The sequence below is a fragment of the Vulpes vulpes genome, chromosome 5, assembly GCF_048418805.1.
Source record: "Vulpes vulpes isolate BD-2025 chromosome 5, VulVul3, whole genome shotgun sequence".
NCBI lineage: Eukaryota > Metazoa > Chordata > Mammalia > Carnivora > Canidae > Vulpes > Vulpes vulpes.
The window spans coordinates 7149848-7168077 of NC_132784.1; the positions used below are offsets into that span (position 1 = coordinate 7149848).

The 18230-nt window shown below is 38.6% G+C and overlaps 1 long non-coding RNA gene across 1 annotated transcript; it reads left to right on the forward strand.

Moving 5' to 3' along the window:
- The first annotated feature begins 1246 nt into the window (after positions 1 to 1246).
- LOC140598967 (uncharacterized) lies at positions 1247 to 6557 on the forward strand. Its single transcript, XR_012001488.1, has 3 exons — positions 1247 to 1438; positions 1974 to 4170; positions 4474 to 6557. It is a non-coding gene; the product is annotated as an uncharacterized lncRNA (long non-coding RNA).
- The last annotated feature ends 11673 nt before the right edge of the window (positions 6558 to 18230 follow it).

The window sequence follows — 18230 nt, forward strand, 5'->3', positions numbered from 1 at the left end:
ACCCAGGGATCCTTTGGCTGAAAATTATTTAGAGTATGCCTAAGAGAATGTTTTCACATGAGGTTAATATTTGAATTGGCTGACTCAGCAGAACAAATTGCCATTCCCAATGGAGCCAGAAATTAACCAATCATTTGAGGTTCTTTGAGAACAAAAGGTGAGGGAAGGGAGGATTCATCACTTATGCCTGATTGATTGAGCTGGGACATTGGTCTTTTCCTGCCCTCATACAAAGACGTTTACTCCTAGTCTCCAGGCCTTTGGCCTCAGATTGAACTACATTCCTGGCTTTCCAGGACTTCTAGTTTTCAAACAGAAGATCATGGGACTTCTCAGCCTCCATAATTGTGGCAGCCAACATCTCATACTAAATGAATAAAAATAAACATATATAATGTGTATTTTAAATATGTTTAATATTTTATTTCTGTTGGTTCTGTTTATCTGGAGAATTCTGAATAGTGCAAGAGATAAATAACATTGCCTGTTCTATAAATATATGGAACTTTTGTCAGGACTTTTTTTTCAACTTCATTAATTAATTATTGCATTTAATAAACCCCTAATAACCATGAAATGCCATCATTGACACCACAAAGAAAGTCTACGTCAGAGTGTTTATACACAGCCTAACACTAAGACACCTGTCCTTAAGAAAAAAGGCAGAGAGACCTACGGCATAAACCCAAAATGGGAGAGACCAAGGAAACCCACAGTAGAAATATACTGAAGTCAGCCCGCAGTTTTCAGAATTCAGGAAGGAATTTAATCAATCTAGATAATTATTAGGATTTGAAATAGAACATTAAATTCTTAATAGATGACTGGTAGAAGTAAATATGGGGGGGTTAATTATTATTTTTTTTTTAGATTTCGAAGATCAGAAAGCATTTCAATCAAGGATTTTATGGAATAAATAATAATGATATTAGTAATATTATTTTTTTTATTTTTATTTTTTAATTTTTATTTATTTATGATAGTCACAGAGAGAGAGAGAGAGGCAGAGACACAGGCAGAGGGAGAAGCAGGCTCCATGCACCGGGAGCCCGACGTGGGATTCGATCCCGGGTCTCCAGGATCGCGCCCTGGGCCAAAGGCAGGCGCCAAACCGCTGCGCCACCCAGGGATCCCGATATTAGTAATATTATTAACAATAAGGTGTTTTAGTCCCATTCTAACCACTTTATCCTTATCTTTTTAGTCATTGTTGATAACCTATAAAAATATTATTGTTGGCTCTCTTCCTCCTCGGAGGCGGAGAGCCCGTTTGCGCAAACGTCCAATAAACCCTCTTGCTAATTGCATCTGCCTGTCTGGGGTCTGAGTCTCTGGGGCGTCCGCCGGGACACGTTGGCACCCGTGAGCCAGGGTCCAACATTTGGGGGCTCGTCCGGGATCCGAGACGCCCCAGGCTCAATCCTAAGACCGGTAGGAGGTAAGACCGAGCTCGCTAAATGTCATATCTGTCTCGTCCGTTTGTCTGACTGGCCGGGTCTGTATTGTGCCGGGTCTGTATTGTGCCTGCAGGACGCTGTACTCTGTATTTGGACCAGCGGGGGAGGCAGACGTGCCCGAGACCCCTGGTCCCCCTCTGGAGTCGGACTCCGGAGTGGTCTGGAAGAGGAACGGAGCCCCGGCACTCGCTCCTCTTCGGGGAGGGTCGTTGTTGGCGACCGCTCCCGTCTGAATCTGCTGCACCGATCCTGTCATCTGTGTGCGTCTGTTTGTTCTGTGTCTTTCTTCCTGTCCTCTTCCTCCCCGCTCACCTCTTTTCTACACCCGCGGGGCAAACTGTAACCACCCCTTTAAGCCTCGCTCTAGATCACTGGAAAGAAGTCGCCGGCCGGGCACACAACCTTTCGGTTGAAGTCAGAAGACGAAGATGGGTCACCTTCTGCTCCTCAGAGTGGCCGACTCTCAACGTCGGGTGGCCCAGGAACGGAACTTTTAATATTGATATTATCTTGTAGGTGAAGGCCCCGGTCTCTCAGCCAGGACCCCATGGGCACCCTGATCAGCTCCTGCAGACTCTCCTCACCACGGAGGAGAGACAGCGCGTCTACAGAAGAACGTCCCCGGGACGGATGGGAGGCCGCCCCAGCTGCCTAATGAAATTGAGGACGTTTTCCCCTTGGTTCGCCCGACCTGGGACTATGACACTGCTGCTGGGAGGGAGCGGCTCCGTCTCTATCGCCAGGTACTCCTAGCGGGTCTCAGAGGGGCAGGGTGACGCCCCACCAATTTGGCAAAGGTACGTGCTATAGTGCAGGTTTTCTGGAAAGATTAATGGAAGGCTACCGTATGTATACTTAGAGAGAGAGAGGAGAGAGAGAGAGAGAGAGAGAGAGAGAGAGACAAAATAAAAGAGATAAAGGAAACACAATAAAGAACTGACTGGGATACTGGCCACCATAGTACAGGGCTCAGGGCAGAGTAAGTCAGGACAGAGTAAGGACCTGGGAGACAAAAGAAGACCACGGGTTGAACGAGACCAGTGTGCCTACTGCAAGGAAAAAGGACATTGGGTTAAAGATTGTCCAAAGAAGGGCCAAACGCAGGGACCTAAGAAGCCTATTCCCGTACTGTCCCTAGAGGATGAAGATTAGGGATGTCAGGGCCAGGAGCCCCCTCCCCCCCCAGCCTCAGATAACCCTTAAAGTGGGGGGGGGGGGGTCAACCAGTGACCTTCCTGGTTGCTACGGGAGCTCAACATTCAGTTTTAACTGAGGCAGAAGGACCCTTGAGCTCTATCTAAAGATGCATTCTTTTGCCTAAAGTTAAGCTCTCAAAGCCAGCCTATTTTTGCCTTTAAATGGAAAGATCCTGAGACGGGATTCTCAGGACAACTCACTTGGACAAGGCTACCACAGGGATTCAAAAACTCCCCCACCTTGTTCAACAAAGCCTTGCATCAGGACTTGGCAGACTTCCGAGTTGGCCATCCAGACCTTGTTCTCCTGCAGTACGTGGATGATTTGCTCATAGCGGCTAAGACAGAACAGGATTGTGTAAAAGGTACGGGGGCCCTGCTCGAGAGACTGGGAGGACTGGGGTATAGGGCCTCGGCCAAAAAGGCCCAATAGGCCAGAGACGAGTGACCTATCTGGGATATCTCCTGGAAGGAGGCCAGAGGTGGCTGACGGAGGGCCGCAAAAAGGCTGTAGCCCTGATCCCAGCACCCACTGATGCCAGAGGGCTACGAGAGTTCCTCGGCAGTGCCGGGTTCTGCCGCCTCTGGGTACCCGGGTTTGCAGAGCTGGCGGCTCCCCTATATCCTCTTACGAAATCCAACACCCCCTACCACTGGGGAAAGGAGCAACAATTGGCTTTTGACAAAATAAAAAGGGCCTTATTGACCGCCCCTGCCCTGAGCCTCCCAGATGTAACCAAGCCATTTGCGCTATATGCTGATGAACGCTGAGGAATAGCCAAAGGGGTCCTAACTCAGAAACTGGGACCCTGGAAAAGGCCCGTGGCATACTTTTCAAAAAAAAATTAGACAGAGTGGCTGCAGGATGGCCCCCATGTCTCCGAATAATAACGGCTGTGGCAGTCCTGGTAAAAGACTCAGATAAGTTGGCCTTCAGCCAACCCCTCACTGTGGTGGCCCCCCACGCTATAGAGACAGTCATCCGCCAGCCCCCTGATCGATGGCTCTCAAACGCTCGGGCCACCCATTATCAGGCCATGTTACTGAATTCTGAGCGGATACGGTTCGGAACGGCTACATCCCTAAACCCGGCCACCTTGCTTCCAGAAACCGAGTCCCCCTCCCTGCTAATGCATGATTGCCACCAGATCCTAGCTGAAGTCCATGGCACCAGAGGGGACTTGACGGACCAGCCTTTGCCAGATGCTGAGGCAACCTGGTACACTGAGGGGAGTAGCTTTCTACGAAATGGTGAACTGAAAGCCGGGGTGGCCGTGGTAGATAATTCACTGTCCGGGGCATCAGCAAGGAAACGACCCAGTAGCAGAGGGGAACAGGATGGCCGATGAAACGGCACGGGCCACTGCACTAGGCCCACAGGAGGATGGACAGAAGCCTTCCCCACCAAACGAGAAACTGCCCAGGTGGTTGTCAAGAAAATCCTAGAAGAAATTTTCCCCTGGTTTGGACTGCCCAAGGTAATAGGGTCGGACAACGGCCCCGCCTTCGTCTCCCAGGTAAGTCAGTTGGTGGCCAGATTACTGGGGATAAATTAAAAATTACATTGTGCATACAGACCCCAGAGCTCAGGGCAGGTAGAAAGAATAAATAGAACAATTAAAGAGAGCCTAACCAAATTGACATTGGAGACTGGCACTAGAGACTGGGTCCAACTCCTCCCTATGGTTCTGTTCCGAGTCTGGAACATTCCCGCGCGCCATGGGCTAACTCCTTACGAGATTCTCTATGGAGGTCCCCCACCAGTAACGGACTTACTAGATTCTGCTATTGACCCTCTTGCTAAAACTCCCGGTTTACAGGACAGGCTAAAGGCGCTCCAGATTATCCAGCGCCAGATCTGGAAACCCCTTGCGGCTGTCTACCGCCCCGGAGACACAACCGACCCACACCCGCTCCAGATCGGTGACTCCGTCTACGTCAGGAAACATCAGTCCAGGACGCTTGAGCCCTGCTGGAAGGGCCCATACACTGTACTACCGACCACCCCAACCGCCTTAAAGGTAGACGGCATTGCTGCTTGGGTCCACGCCTCACACGTGAAGCGCGCCCCATCAACGAGCACCGCTGACGCCAGCCAGGCGGACCGGACGAGCCACCCCAATGGAAGCTCCACCGCACCCAAAACCCGCTCAAGATAAGACTTTCAAAAAATTGTTCAATGACAGTTGTTATATTCCTACCTCTCCTAGCGCTCTTCACCTCCGCCAGAGGTGACCCTCATGCCCTCAAAAGGTTAACCTGGCAGGTACTAACGTCTGGGGGTGACGAGGTTTGGTCTATAACTAAGACCGCCCCTGTGGGAACCTGGTGGCCTAACCTATATCCTGACCTATGCAAGCTAACCATAGGGGCCCCTAGCCCATGGGACCTAGAGGGATACTTCGACACCTCTAGATCCCCTAACCGAGAAAGCCCTCCAGGGCGACTGGGATTAGACCCATGGGGAGGATGTGACACGCCTGACAGAAGGGCCATGCTCAGCACTCTTCCCTTTTATGTCTGTCCCGGGTACCACAGAGATCGCAGGCTAAATCCCACCTGTGGAGGAGGGGAATACTTCTATTGTAAAAATTGGGGGTGCGAGACTAGGGAGACACAGGATGAGAGGCCCTCCTCCTCCTGGGATTACATCACTGTCAAGGCTAACTATACTCACCCGGGGTTACCAGGAACTCTGCAATACTACCGCCCCGATTTTAGGGACTGACTCTTACCTGGAGCCCCAGCCGGGAACTTGGTGGGCATGCAACAAAGGCCTCACCCCCTGTGTGTCAGCTAAGGTTGTAAATAGCTCAAACGACTTCTGTGTCATGGTGCAGATCATACCCAGGGTGTTCTATCACCCTGCTGAAACTCTAGAAAGTCAGTATGATGAACATCCCACCCGTTTTCGGCACGAACCTGTCTTCCTAACCCTAGCCGTTATGTTGGGACTAGGGGTCGCTACTGGGGTGGGTACTGGCGCAGCTGCTCTGATCCAGGGCTCACGACGTTATATAGAACTCCAGGCAGCTGTAGAGGAGGATCTACGGGCACTAGAGCAGTCCGTTTCTAAGTTAGAACAGTCCCTCACCTCACTCTCAGAAGTAGCACTTCAAAACAGGAGAGGCTTGGATTTACTATTCCTGAAAGAGGGAGGACTGTGTGGCCCTGGGAGAGGGATGCTGCTTCTATGCAGGCCATTCTAGAGTCATCAGGGACTCCATGGCCAAACTCAGGGATAGGCTAAATAAAAGACAAAGGGACCCGGAGGCCCAGCAGGGCTGGTTTGAAAGCTGGTTTAACCAGTCTCCCTGGATGACCACCCTAATCTCTACCATTATGGGCCCTCTAGTTATCCTGCTCCTGCTGCTAACTTTCAGCCCCTGCATCCTCAACCGGCTGCTCCATTTCGTCCGAGAAAGATTGTCTATTACCCAAGCTCTGGTATTAACTCAACAATGTCGGGCCCTCCAGACTGAAAAAAATAAATGTTCCCTAAGATTTTAAGATTAAAATCAGCCCAAACAAGAGGAGGGAATGAAGAAACCTCCCCCCTTGTAAGTAGGGCCAGCCCTAATCCAGAGGCAGCCCATCCGGGAGCCTTCCTGAAATTTTAGCAACTAAAAGCATTCTGTTTACAATAAGAAAACCATTTCCCCCCACACCCTGATTGGAATGTCCCTGAATAGGTTCATGTTGACCCTCTGTGAAATCAATAACCTGAATGCTATGCAACTCCCGAGGTTCTTTTGTCTTTAAGCGGTTTTTTTTTTTTCCTTTTGCTTTTAAAAGATACCTGTAATTGCTAATCGGGGCTCTCTTCCTCCTCGGAGGCGAGGCGGAGAGCCCGTTTGCGCAAACGTCCAATAAACCCTCTTGCTAATTGCAAAAAAAAAAAAAATATATTATTGTTCCCATTTCTTTTTTTTTTTTTTTTTTTTTTTAATTTTATTTATTTATGATAGGCACACAGTGAGAGAGAGAGAAGCAGAGACATAGACAGAGGAAGAAGCAGGCTCCATGCACCGTGAGCCCGACGTGGGATTCGATCCTGGGTCTCCAGGATCGCGCCCCGGGCCAAAGGCAGGCGCCAAACCGCTGCGCCACCCAGGGATCCCTATTGTTCCCATTTCATAGTTAATATAGGTCTTCAAGAGACTAAATGACAGGTAAGATGTGCAATAGTACTAAAAAATGAACCCTGGCCAGTCTGATTCCAAAGTTCATGTTTATAAACAATTGGGTATCTTGCAAATCTAGGAACATTGGCGAGTAGAAAAGCTCACACTTTGGCTCTTATGCAATTGTGTCCTATCCTAATACTGATATGAAACCGTTTATATGTTCATTTCAAAGTCTCATTATAAGGTAAAAATTCAGCTACATGGACAATATAAATTATTCTTGGAAGGTAAACCATTTAAATACATGTTGGCTATCAATTATTTTTAAATTCTTATTTAAGTTCCAATAAGGATAATAAACTTAAATTACAATTTAAACTTAAATTGATTATAAATTTAGATAAAACACATAGATTAAAGAATTAAGGTACAAGCAGTTCAATTATGTTACAAGATGATCTGTTGCTTTGAATCATCTCTTGAAATTAAATATAGCCTCCCCCCCACACATATCCTAAAAATCACACATTTTATTTCAAAAATGTAAGTTGTTTATTCTATCTTTTCACTATTTAAAAAGATGCAGAATTTTTATTTGAAAATGTCATATTTATGCACGAAACTTTATCTGTCATTTTCTTGGTTTAGTTCCCTGAAGACAGAAGATGGTATATAAGTAACATGATCCTGGCCCACTGTGAAATTTGTTTATAAGGAAAATAATTTCAAGCACATTACAAATTCTGACTCTATGAAGCTGCCAATGCATTTTTTCATATATTTGCAAAGAGTATAAAAAGAAAAAGCATAAGAAGAGTTTTCTGTATAGAGAATAAAGGGTAGGGATGCGTGGGTGGCTCAGTGGTTAAGCGTCTGCCTTCAGCTCAGGGCATGATCCTAGGGTCCCTGGATCAAGTCCCCACAGGGAGCCTCCTTCTCCCTTTGCTTATGTCTCTGCCTCTTTCTCTCTATTCTCATGAATAAATAAATTTTTAAAACATCTTTAAAAAAAAGAGAATAAAAGGTAGGCCTAGCTTTGTGTTTTCTTATATTTTAAATTATGAGTTAATTCACACTTACTTAACATTACAAAAAATATATACTCAGGAATGAGTTTAACAAATGTTCATGTTATACCACATTTAATTTAAACCTTTTTAATTTTAAACATGGAAACTATAGGTAAGAGCAAAGCATCTCTTTCAATCCCTTTCTCAATATTTTTCTCCCCAAGTAAAAATAGCAAAGTTAATTGTATTATTCCCACTCATATTTAAATATATTCATTAAAAATATAAACTATAGTATGACTTAATATTAAAATATATCATATTTTAACATTATAGTTACCAGAGTCACACTGTACATTTTTTCAAAGAAATTGCTTATTTTTGGCAATATTATCTTTTCAAGATTCATGTGTATGTGTTTTATTCAATTTAATGCTGAATATTATTTGGTTATTTTAGGATTTTTTAAATTTAAAATGTATTTATTCCCCTTTTAATGGACACTCCTGCTAGTCCATGTTTTTAATTGCAAACGGTAGTTGGGATATTCTTAAATTCACGCCCATAGGAATGCAAATGAAGGTACTGGGTATGAAGTTTATACTTCTAATTGATTAAAATAGTGAAACACAATTAGTCCTGAAAAGTGATTGTAATGGTTTATAATTTCACATATGTATGTATTTTTACATTGTCATATCCTCATATAATGTTTTGCATTATCAGAGATTTTTGATTGTTTGAATTTAAAAGGATCTGAAGTGGGATTTCTTTAATATATAAGGATATAAACTAACTTTTTGAAAATTCATAGGAAGTCCAGATTTTTAAAAACTGAGTTTTCATGTTCTTGGTACATGTTTTACTATTCACCAACCTTTTTATTTTATTTTTTCAAAAATTTTTATAACAACAACAACAAATATATATATATATATATATATATATATATATATATATATATATAATCTGGATACTAGTTTTTAAGAGTGTTGTAAATATTTACCTTTATTCCATGGCATATATTTCAGCTTGTGTATCTTTAATACAGTCAAATGCATCTATATTTTCCTCTACATGTGTATGAGACAAATCTTTCTGACTTTTCCCACTTGCTAAAAGAGGCATTTCCATATCTTCTCACACATGTATATTACAGCACCTTGTCTTTTACTATATGCATTTAACATCCTTGGAATTATTTTTTTTAATTTTTTTTAAATTTATTTATGATAGTCACAGAGAGAGAGAGAGACAGAGACACAGGCAGAGGGAGAAGCAGGCTCCATGCACTGGGAGCCCGACGTGGGATTCGATCCCGGGTCTCCAGGATCGCGCCCTGGGCCAAAGACAGGCGCTAAACCACTGCGCCACCCAGGGATCCCCACATCCTTGGAATTACGAATATACTTAACAACGGTTTTTAAGTGTGATAAAGAATGAACACACATTGTCTTTTGAATAGATCTTCATCTAGTCATATTCTGCAATTCTAATTATTTAATGAAATTTCAAAAATAAGACAAAAGTGATTCATGTACTGGGACAAATATTAGTTGTCAATATTATTATTTTATTCTAATGTAGTAGTAGGAGGAAATAGGCTATATATTTTGTCAGACCCTCGTATTTTAACAACTGAAAATCAAAGCAACTTAAAATTAGTTAAGTGAAACATAGGTAAACTTGTCTCTTCATTAGCTTTTTTTTATAGGGTACTGAAATCTCGAGATATAATAGTCTTGGACTAACTGCAGAGTAGATATTTCAAGTCTGAGAAAACTTTATTTTTCCATGACATTTTGAATTACTGAGAATTCTAGATTTTGATTATTGAAAGCAATTCTGTTTTCTTTAATTGCTAAATGTTTAAGAACTCCCTTTGTAAGCAATTTTATTGTTACTCTTTAAAATCATATCTATAAAAATTTGTGTTTCTACAAAAGTTGATTACATTCCAAATAAATTTAATATTTAATACCTTTCAAACTGAAAATCCTTTCTTGTCCATTTTTTGGAGAAACATTTAGAGAAAATAAAATAGAACAGCTGGCTGCCTGGGGTGCCTGGGTGGTGCAAACATCAAACTCTTGGGCAGCCCGGGTGGCTCAGCCGTTTAGCGCCACCTTCAGCCCAGGGCCTGATCCTGGAGACTCATGATCCAGTCCTGGTCAGGCTCCCTGCATGGGGCTTGCTTGGGGCCTGCTTCTCCCTCTGCCTGTGTTTCTGCCTCTCTCTCTCTCTCTCTCTCTCTCTCTCTCTCTCTCTCTCATGAATAAATAAAATATTTAAAAACAAAACAAAACAAAATAAACATCCGACTCCATTTCAGCTCAGGTTATGTTCTCAGAGTCCTGAGATCTCACCTGATATCAGGCTCCATGCTAAGCAGAAAGGGAGGCTCTCTCCCTCTCCCTCTGACTCTCCCACTCTTGCTTCCTGTAAGATAAATAAATAAATCCTTAAAAAGAAAAAAAAAAACAACTCTTGGCTGCCTATTACCTGAGTTTAATATTTTGCCAGATATATATTTGATTATATTGAAATAATATATTTGTATTTATTTGCTTTCTCTCTTTGCATAGTTCAGATATAACTACCACCATAATCTCTTATCTCTTGAGTGGAATTTGGTTCCCATTACTGCAATTAATAATTTAAACTTGTGTGTATATATACACACAATTTCCCTAAAATAATAAAATGGTATCAGATTGTACATCATTTTTTGCAATTTTCCATTTTCCTTGAAAATCATTGTTTTGGGAATTTTCCAATTCATTTTAATGTATTTATATCTGATTCACTCATTTTAAGTGCTTTGTAATATTTCCATCCCGTGTATAAAAATCATTATATGTGCCAAGTCTCTTAAGTTGTTTCAGTGTTTCTGAGTTACAGAAAATTACTCATAGGCAATAGCTATTCTCTAATGTAAGCTCCCCAAATGAATTTCTGGTTAATGTATGTTGAAACATGTGGTTGTAAAAATTTATACTCCAACTAGTGAGGATTGAATTATATCATTTCCCTACATCCCTATCAACACTTAATGTTATTAGAATTCGAGAAAAAACAAAACTGGCCATCATGGGTTTGAAATGGTAAGTTAGGGTTTTACTTTTCTTGCAAACTGGTACACCACTCTGAAAACAGTATGGAGGTTCCTCAAAAAGTTAAAAATAGAGCTACCCTATGACCCAGCAATTGTACAACAAGAGTGTTTATTCAAAGGATACAAAAATACAGATGTGAAGTGGCACATGCACGCTGATATTTATAGCAGCATTATCAACAATAACCAACTCATGGAAAGAGCCCAAATGTCCATCGACCGATGAATAAATAAAGAAGATGTGGTATATATGTATGTATGTGCATGTATGACACACATAATGGGAATATCTCAGACATCAAAATGAACAAATTGTCATTTGCAACAATGTAGGATGGAGCTACAGTGTATTATGCTAAATGAAATAAGTCAGAGAAAGACAAATAACATATAATTTTACTCACATGTGGAATTTAAGAAACAGAACAGATGAACATAGGAGAGGGAAGAAGAAAAGAGAGCGAGCCAAATGAGACTATTAACTATAGAAAACAAACTGAGGGTTGCTGGAGCAGAGGTGGGCCAGGGATGAGCTAAATGGGTGAGGGGGATTAAGGAAGGCATTTGTGATGAGCACTGGGTATTGTACATAAGTGATGAATTATTAAATTCTACTCCTGAAACCAATATTAAATTATATGTTAATTAACAAAAATTTAAGTAACAACTTGAAATAACAACAAAAAATTAAATAGCATTCCCATGATTGCTACTTAATTTGAGCACCTTTTAATATTTGTATTGAGTCCTGGATCTGAATACCTCTGGCACATCCATGAGGCACCTAGTGAAAGACAGTACAATCTAATGTGGAGGATTATACTTTTGACCCAGAATACATATCTATAAATTCCTATTAATATAAACTTGAAATGTAAATTCAAAAAATATACAGAGAAATAATTTATTATGAGTGAAGGTCATAAGAAAGGAAGGAAGGGGGACACCTGGGTGGCTCAGCAGTTGAGCGTCTGCCTTAGGCTCAGGGCATGATCCTGGAGTCCCAGGATCAAGTCCCACAGTGGGCTCCCTGCATGGAGCCTGCTTCCCCTTCTGCCTATGTCTCTGTCCCTCTCTCTATGTGTCTCTCATGAATAAATAAATAAAATCTTGAAAAAAAAAAAGAAAGGAAGGAAGGAAGGATAAATTCAATCACAAATTTAAAAATATGAAATTTTGACTACAAAACAGATTAAAATATTTTAAAATAATTTTTAAACATAAGAAAAATGGCACAATTAAAAGTTTGCAGGCAGATTTGTTATTTAAGAATTAAATGGAAAAATTTAACAGCACTATTGAAATATAGTTCACATAGTAGTATATAATTTACCCATTTCATAGATATGTGCACCCATTACCACAGTAAAGCAGAACATTTTTATCGCTTCAGAAAGAAACCTTGTACATTTTTTTTTTCTGTAGCATGTCTTACCATATATCCCTACACCCCTAAGCAAATACTAAACTTTTGTCTGTGTAGATTATTTTATTCTGGAAATTTCATATAAATGGAGTCATACAGTGTGAGGCCATTGTGCCGGACTTCTTTCAGTAAGCATAATGTTTCAAGATTTATAAATGTTACAGCATGCAGCAGTATTTTCTTGCTTTTTTATAGATGAATAATACATGGTAGTATGAAAAGTATACACTAATTTAACCCATTTATCTCTTAGGGAACATTTGAGTTACTTACACGTTTTAACTATAATGCTGCTCTCGTCATTTGAGTACAAGATTTTGTATGGGCATACATTTCAGTTTATTTGGAGAATTTTCATCAGTTTGTTGATCTTTTCAAAGAACAGATTTTTCTGGTTTCATTGATATTCACTATTCTCTGTATCATTGATTTTCACTCTAGTTTTTATTATTTCCTCCTTATGCTTATTTTAGGTTTAGTTTGCTCTTGGTTTTCTGTGTGTGTGTTGTGTGTGTGTGTGTGCTTTGAAATAATTCCTCTTTCTTATGGTAGGTATTGACATCTATAAATTTTCCATTAAGCATTACTAAGCTGTGCCCCTTACATTTTGATATGCTGTGGCATTTTCATTCATCTGCAAATATTTTTGATTCTCCCTTTGATTTCATCTTTCTCCCCTTGGATACTTAGAAGTATGTGCTCTAATTTTCACATTTTTGTGTTTCTTAAAAATGTTCCTGCCATTCATTTCTAGTTTAATTTCATTGTGGTCAAAGAGCATACTTTTATAATTTCTATCCTTATGTTTATTGAAGTCTGTTTTATGACCTAACAGATGGAATATATTGAAAAAATTCTTTGTGCACTTGAAAATAGTCTGTTCTGTTGTTGGGTGGAGTGTTGTATAGATGTCAGGTCAACTTGGTTTATAGTGTTGTTCAAATCTTCTATTTTCCTCTTGATCTTTCTAGTCGTTCTATCGATCATTGGAAGTGGGTTACTGAAATCTCCAACTATTATTATTAAATTTTCTATTTTCCCTCCTTATTTCTGTCAGTTCTTGCTTTATATGTTTTGCAGCTTTTATTAGATACTTACATATGTGTAATTGTTAAATCCTTATTGTAAGTTGGCCATTTTATCATTGTAAAATGTACCAATCTCTAATAATATTTTGTTTTAATTATTTGTTCTAATTCTAGGCCTGTGCTAAAAAATCCATCACTGCACTGGGTGGCTTTTACTGCAGAAATTAATTTTCTCACAGCTCTAGAGGCAAGACCAAGATGTTAGCAGGTTTAGTTTCTTTCAAAGCCCTCTTCCTTGCTGATGGCTTCCTTCTATCTGGGTCCTCACACAATCTTTCCTCTGTCCTGGTGTGACCTTGGTGTCTGCCTGTATGTCCAATTTCCTCTAGTAAAAAAGTCATATTCTGAGATAATAGAGGTTAGAACTTCAATACATGGATTTCAGGAGAACAAAATTTAGCCCAAAACAAGCTTATTTTGATTTTAGTTCAGCCACTCCAGCTTTCTTGTGTTTACTGTTTGCATGATATATATGTTTCCATCTATGTACAAAGCATACTTCTTTTAGTGTCCTTTGCTTTACTGAGCTTCACAGATATGGTTTTTACAAATTGAAGGTTTGTGGTAAGTCTATCGAAACCATTTTTCCAACATTTTCTCACTTCCTATTTCTGTGTCACATTTTGGTAATGTTCACATTTCAAATTTTTTAATTACATCTTTTACTGTGATCAGTGATTATGACTTGACAAAGGCACATACAATTGTTAGCAATTTTTAGCAATCAAGTATTTTTTTCAAGTATTTTTAATGAAGGTATACAAATGCTTATTTTTAGACATAATGCTTTTGCACACTTAATAGACTACAGTGTAATGTAAACATAATTTTTACATGCACTGGAAAACCAAAAATCTTCATTTGACTCACTTTATTGCAATATTCATTTTATGGCAGTGGAACTAAACTTGCAAGGTATGACTGTATCTGTATATTTGAAACTTTACTGTGCCTCCTAAAGACAGCCAACTGTTGAATTATTTTTTAAATCCAGTCTGACAATATCTGGCTTTTAATGTGGTTGTTTCCTCCATTTGTAATGTTAGTGATATTGTTAGATTCACATCTGCTATTCTATACTTTGTTTTCTATGTGATTTATATTTCTCTATTCTTCCTTTACTGCTTATCTGCATTAAATAATTTTCTAATGTATATATGTATTTTTATTGCTGATTTTTTCACTCCACTTTTGAGACTTTTCCTTCTGTTTTATTTTTGCTTTTTTTTGTTGTTGTTGTTGTTGTTTCTTACTGGTGGTTGTATGGTTAACCATATACATCCTAACTTAATCAGAATAAGCTTCAGACTCATAGTGGCTCAATCCAGAAATATATAGAAACATTACTCTTATGCACTACTATTCCTTTTCCCTCTTATGTATTATTATTATATGTATTACAGTTTTTAATGTTTCAAATTCAACATACACCATGTATTTTTGTCATTTCCTTGCCTCAGTAAAGATTTGCTCCCACCCAACTCCTTTGTGCTATTGTTTGCAATATATCTCACATATATTGCATTTATATTATGAGCCCAACAGTAAATTAAGTATATATTATTCTCTACAATTTAATATTAACTAGAAAGGGTAAAAATTCATTTGACTTTTATACTTACATGATAACATTTGCTGGTGGTTGTTTATTTATTTATTTATTTATTTGGACTTGAATTACTATCTCGGATCTCTTGCTTTTTGCCTGCAGAACTTCCCTTACTACTTATCTTAAGGCAGATCTGTTAACAATAAGTTTTCTGCTGTTGTTGATCTAAGAAAGTCTTTATTTTACCTTCATTTTTGAAAAATGTCCTTTCTGGATATAAGATACTTGCAAGGTTGACAGTTTATTCTCTGAGCACTATGAATAGGTTATCTCATGGATTTCTGGAATCTATTGTTTCTGCTGAGAAAATTACTGTTTATCTTATTGGAATTCCCTTGTAAGAAAAGAGTTGTTTTTTTTTTCTTTTGTTTTATTCAAGATTTTTTTTCCCTAGTACTTGAGTTTTAGCACTTTATTTTAATGTTTGTGACTCTCTTTGTGTTTATCCTACTTGGAACCCACTAAGCTTTCTGGATATGTAGGTTATTGTTTTTCAGTAAATTCATGAAGTGTTCAGTGTTATTTCTTTGAAGATATTTTCTTTTCCTTTCTCTTTCTTTCTTCTTGTCCTCCAGTTATGCATATGTTAGTATACATTGGTATCTTACTATTCTCTGGGTCTCTGCTTCTCCATTCTTGTTTCTCTCTGTTTTTTAGGTTGTATGACCTCTATCTTCAGATTGTGTAATCTTTATTAATATTTCTTCAATTTTACTTATTCCTTTTCTTGCTGGTTGAAATTTACTGTTGCAACTCTGTAGTGACTTTTTTTTGGAATTTCAATTATTGAATTTTTCAACTCATTTGCTGTATTTAACAGCAGACTGAACACAGTAGAAGATAAGTTAGTAAACTCAGATATATATTAATATAAATTATCCATATGGAGAGAACTATTAAGACAAATAAATATAGTATATTGAATAAACACATTGACTGAAAAGTGGAGAGAATAATTGGAGCAGAGTCAATATTTGAAAGATAAAGTTAAGATTTTTTAAAATTGCAAAAAAGTATCTACCTACACATACAAAAAACCTAGTGACATCAAAAAAACACCCCAAAAAGGAAGAAAAATGCAAATATACAAAACAAATACAAAACCAAAACAAATACATCACAGTTATAATGCTGAAACCAAAACAAAGAGAAAAATCTTTAAATCATTCAGAAAAGAAACATAGTAATAGGCATTCAATAGAAAAAAAACAATGCAAAGTATTAACCTAAAATGCTAAGTATTAATCTAAAAATATAACAAAATATATGACATAAAGTAATAAATATTTTCTTCTAATACACAAATCCATGGTGGATATTTTTTGCATATGTCTCTCTTTTTAAAGATTGATATTTATTTATTTATTTATTTATTTATTTATTTATTTATTAAGGGAAAGTGAGTACATGAGCAGGAGAGGCAGGGAGAGAGGGAGAGAGAATTCCAAGCAGATCTCAAGCTGAGTGTAGAGCCTGACGTGGGACTTGATCTCATAACACTGCATTCATGACCTGAGCTGAAACCAAGGGTTTGAAATTCACCCAATTGCATCACCCAGATATCCCTCACATATGTCTCTTTGTAGGTGATAGGATAGGTAAAAAAATCAGTAAGTGTATGTGATTTAATTGACAATATTTACTAACGTAAATTATTTGATTAATCAGTGATGATAGAAGTTGTAATAGTGGATATCTTAGGGTTATAGATGGGGAAAAGGTATAAGGCACCTTATGAGATTCTTATATATTCCATATGTTGTCTCAGTGGTTGACACATGGAAGTAAACACATGATAACATCATTAAACTGTAAATTTAAGGATATTACACTTTATGCACTTTGTAGTTATTTGTCATTCCTCATTTTTAATAAACAGGAAACATGTAACTGAGAACACTAATTAAATCTAGGATACAGATAAGATGGTAGAAATAATGGCAACCAAATCACTAACATTTATTTATAATTAAAAAAGGAAAATATAAATAATATAAACAATATACAAACAAAGATTTTGGAAGTATAAAGAAACAACATAGCAATAAAAGAATAAACAACATAGAAACACAGAAAGGGTTATTAGATTTACAGAATCTTAAGTTTCTTTCGTTTGGCAGTTGTGGGTGACTAAAATATCAATATCAAGCCTTCTAAAATCACATGGCTAGGGCAACCCCTGTGGCACAGGGATTTAGTGAGGCCTGCAGCCTGGCGTGTGATCCTGGAGACCTGGGATCCAGTCCCACAGTCCCTGTATGGAGCCTGCTTCTCCCTCCGCCTGTGTCTCTGCCTCTTTCTCTCTCTCTCTCTCTGTGTCTCTATGAATAAATAAACAAAATCCTTAAAAAAAATAAAATAAAATCACATGTCTACTAATATTTAAGGGTAGATCTCCATTTTTAGGAATGATAATGGTAATCAAAATCGATTCTACCAATAAAAACTCTAGAAAATGAGCAATATCATTTATTGGATTTACAGGATTTATTTAAGCATATCTTGAGCTACCAAAGCAGAAAAGAATTCTGGGAATTTTATTCAGGAGAAGCAGATTCCCACATGTGTAGGAGTTATATTTATACCCCTTTAGCAAGTAGATTCCAGAACAGAAGTGGGAAGGCATTTGACAACTCTTCATAATCCAAAGGGATTGGATTTACCAATCCAAAAGGATGGTGAATGTGTGCTTTGACCTGAAATCTCCAAAATAATACCTTTAAGATGTTTGAGCATATTTAAGAAAACCCTTTTAAACTTATCCTCTGCTAATTCTGTCATATCTTCAATTCTTATGTTTGTTTCTATTGACTGATTCAATTTCTGATTCTAGGTAGAATTGTTTAGCTTTTTTGTATATCCAGCAATGAATGACCGGATGATGGTTACTGTTAATAATATGTTGGTTGATATTTCAATTTTTTTAAAGAGTAACAGACTTTCTCCTGGCAGAGAAAGTTATTTACAGAGGCTGGAACCTTTTGAGGTGTTTTTAAACTTTGTTAGTGCAGGTAAAGAGCAGACTTTTTCATAGGAGTAATTTAGCCCTGACAACTGCTTCCTTTCTCATTTGCAAAATGAGGGGAGATCATAGCGGTCCCAACTTCACAGAGTTATTCGGATAATTAAATTCTTAATCTATGTAAATATCTTGGAATTGTGCTCAATTCATAGTATGATCCACTGTGATCTATTATTAATA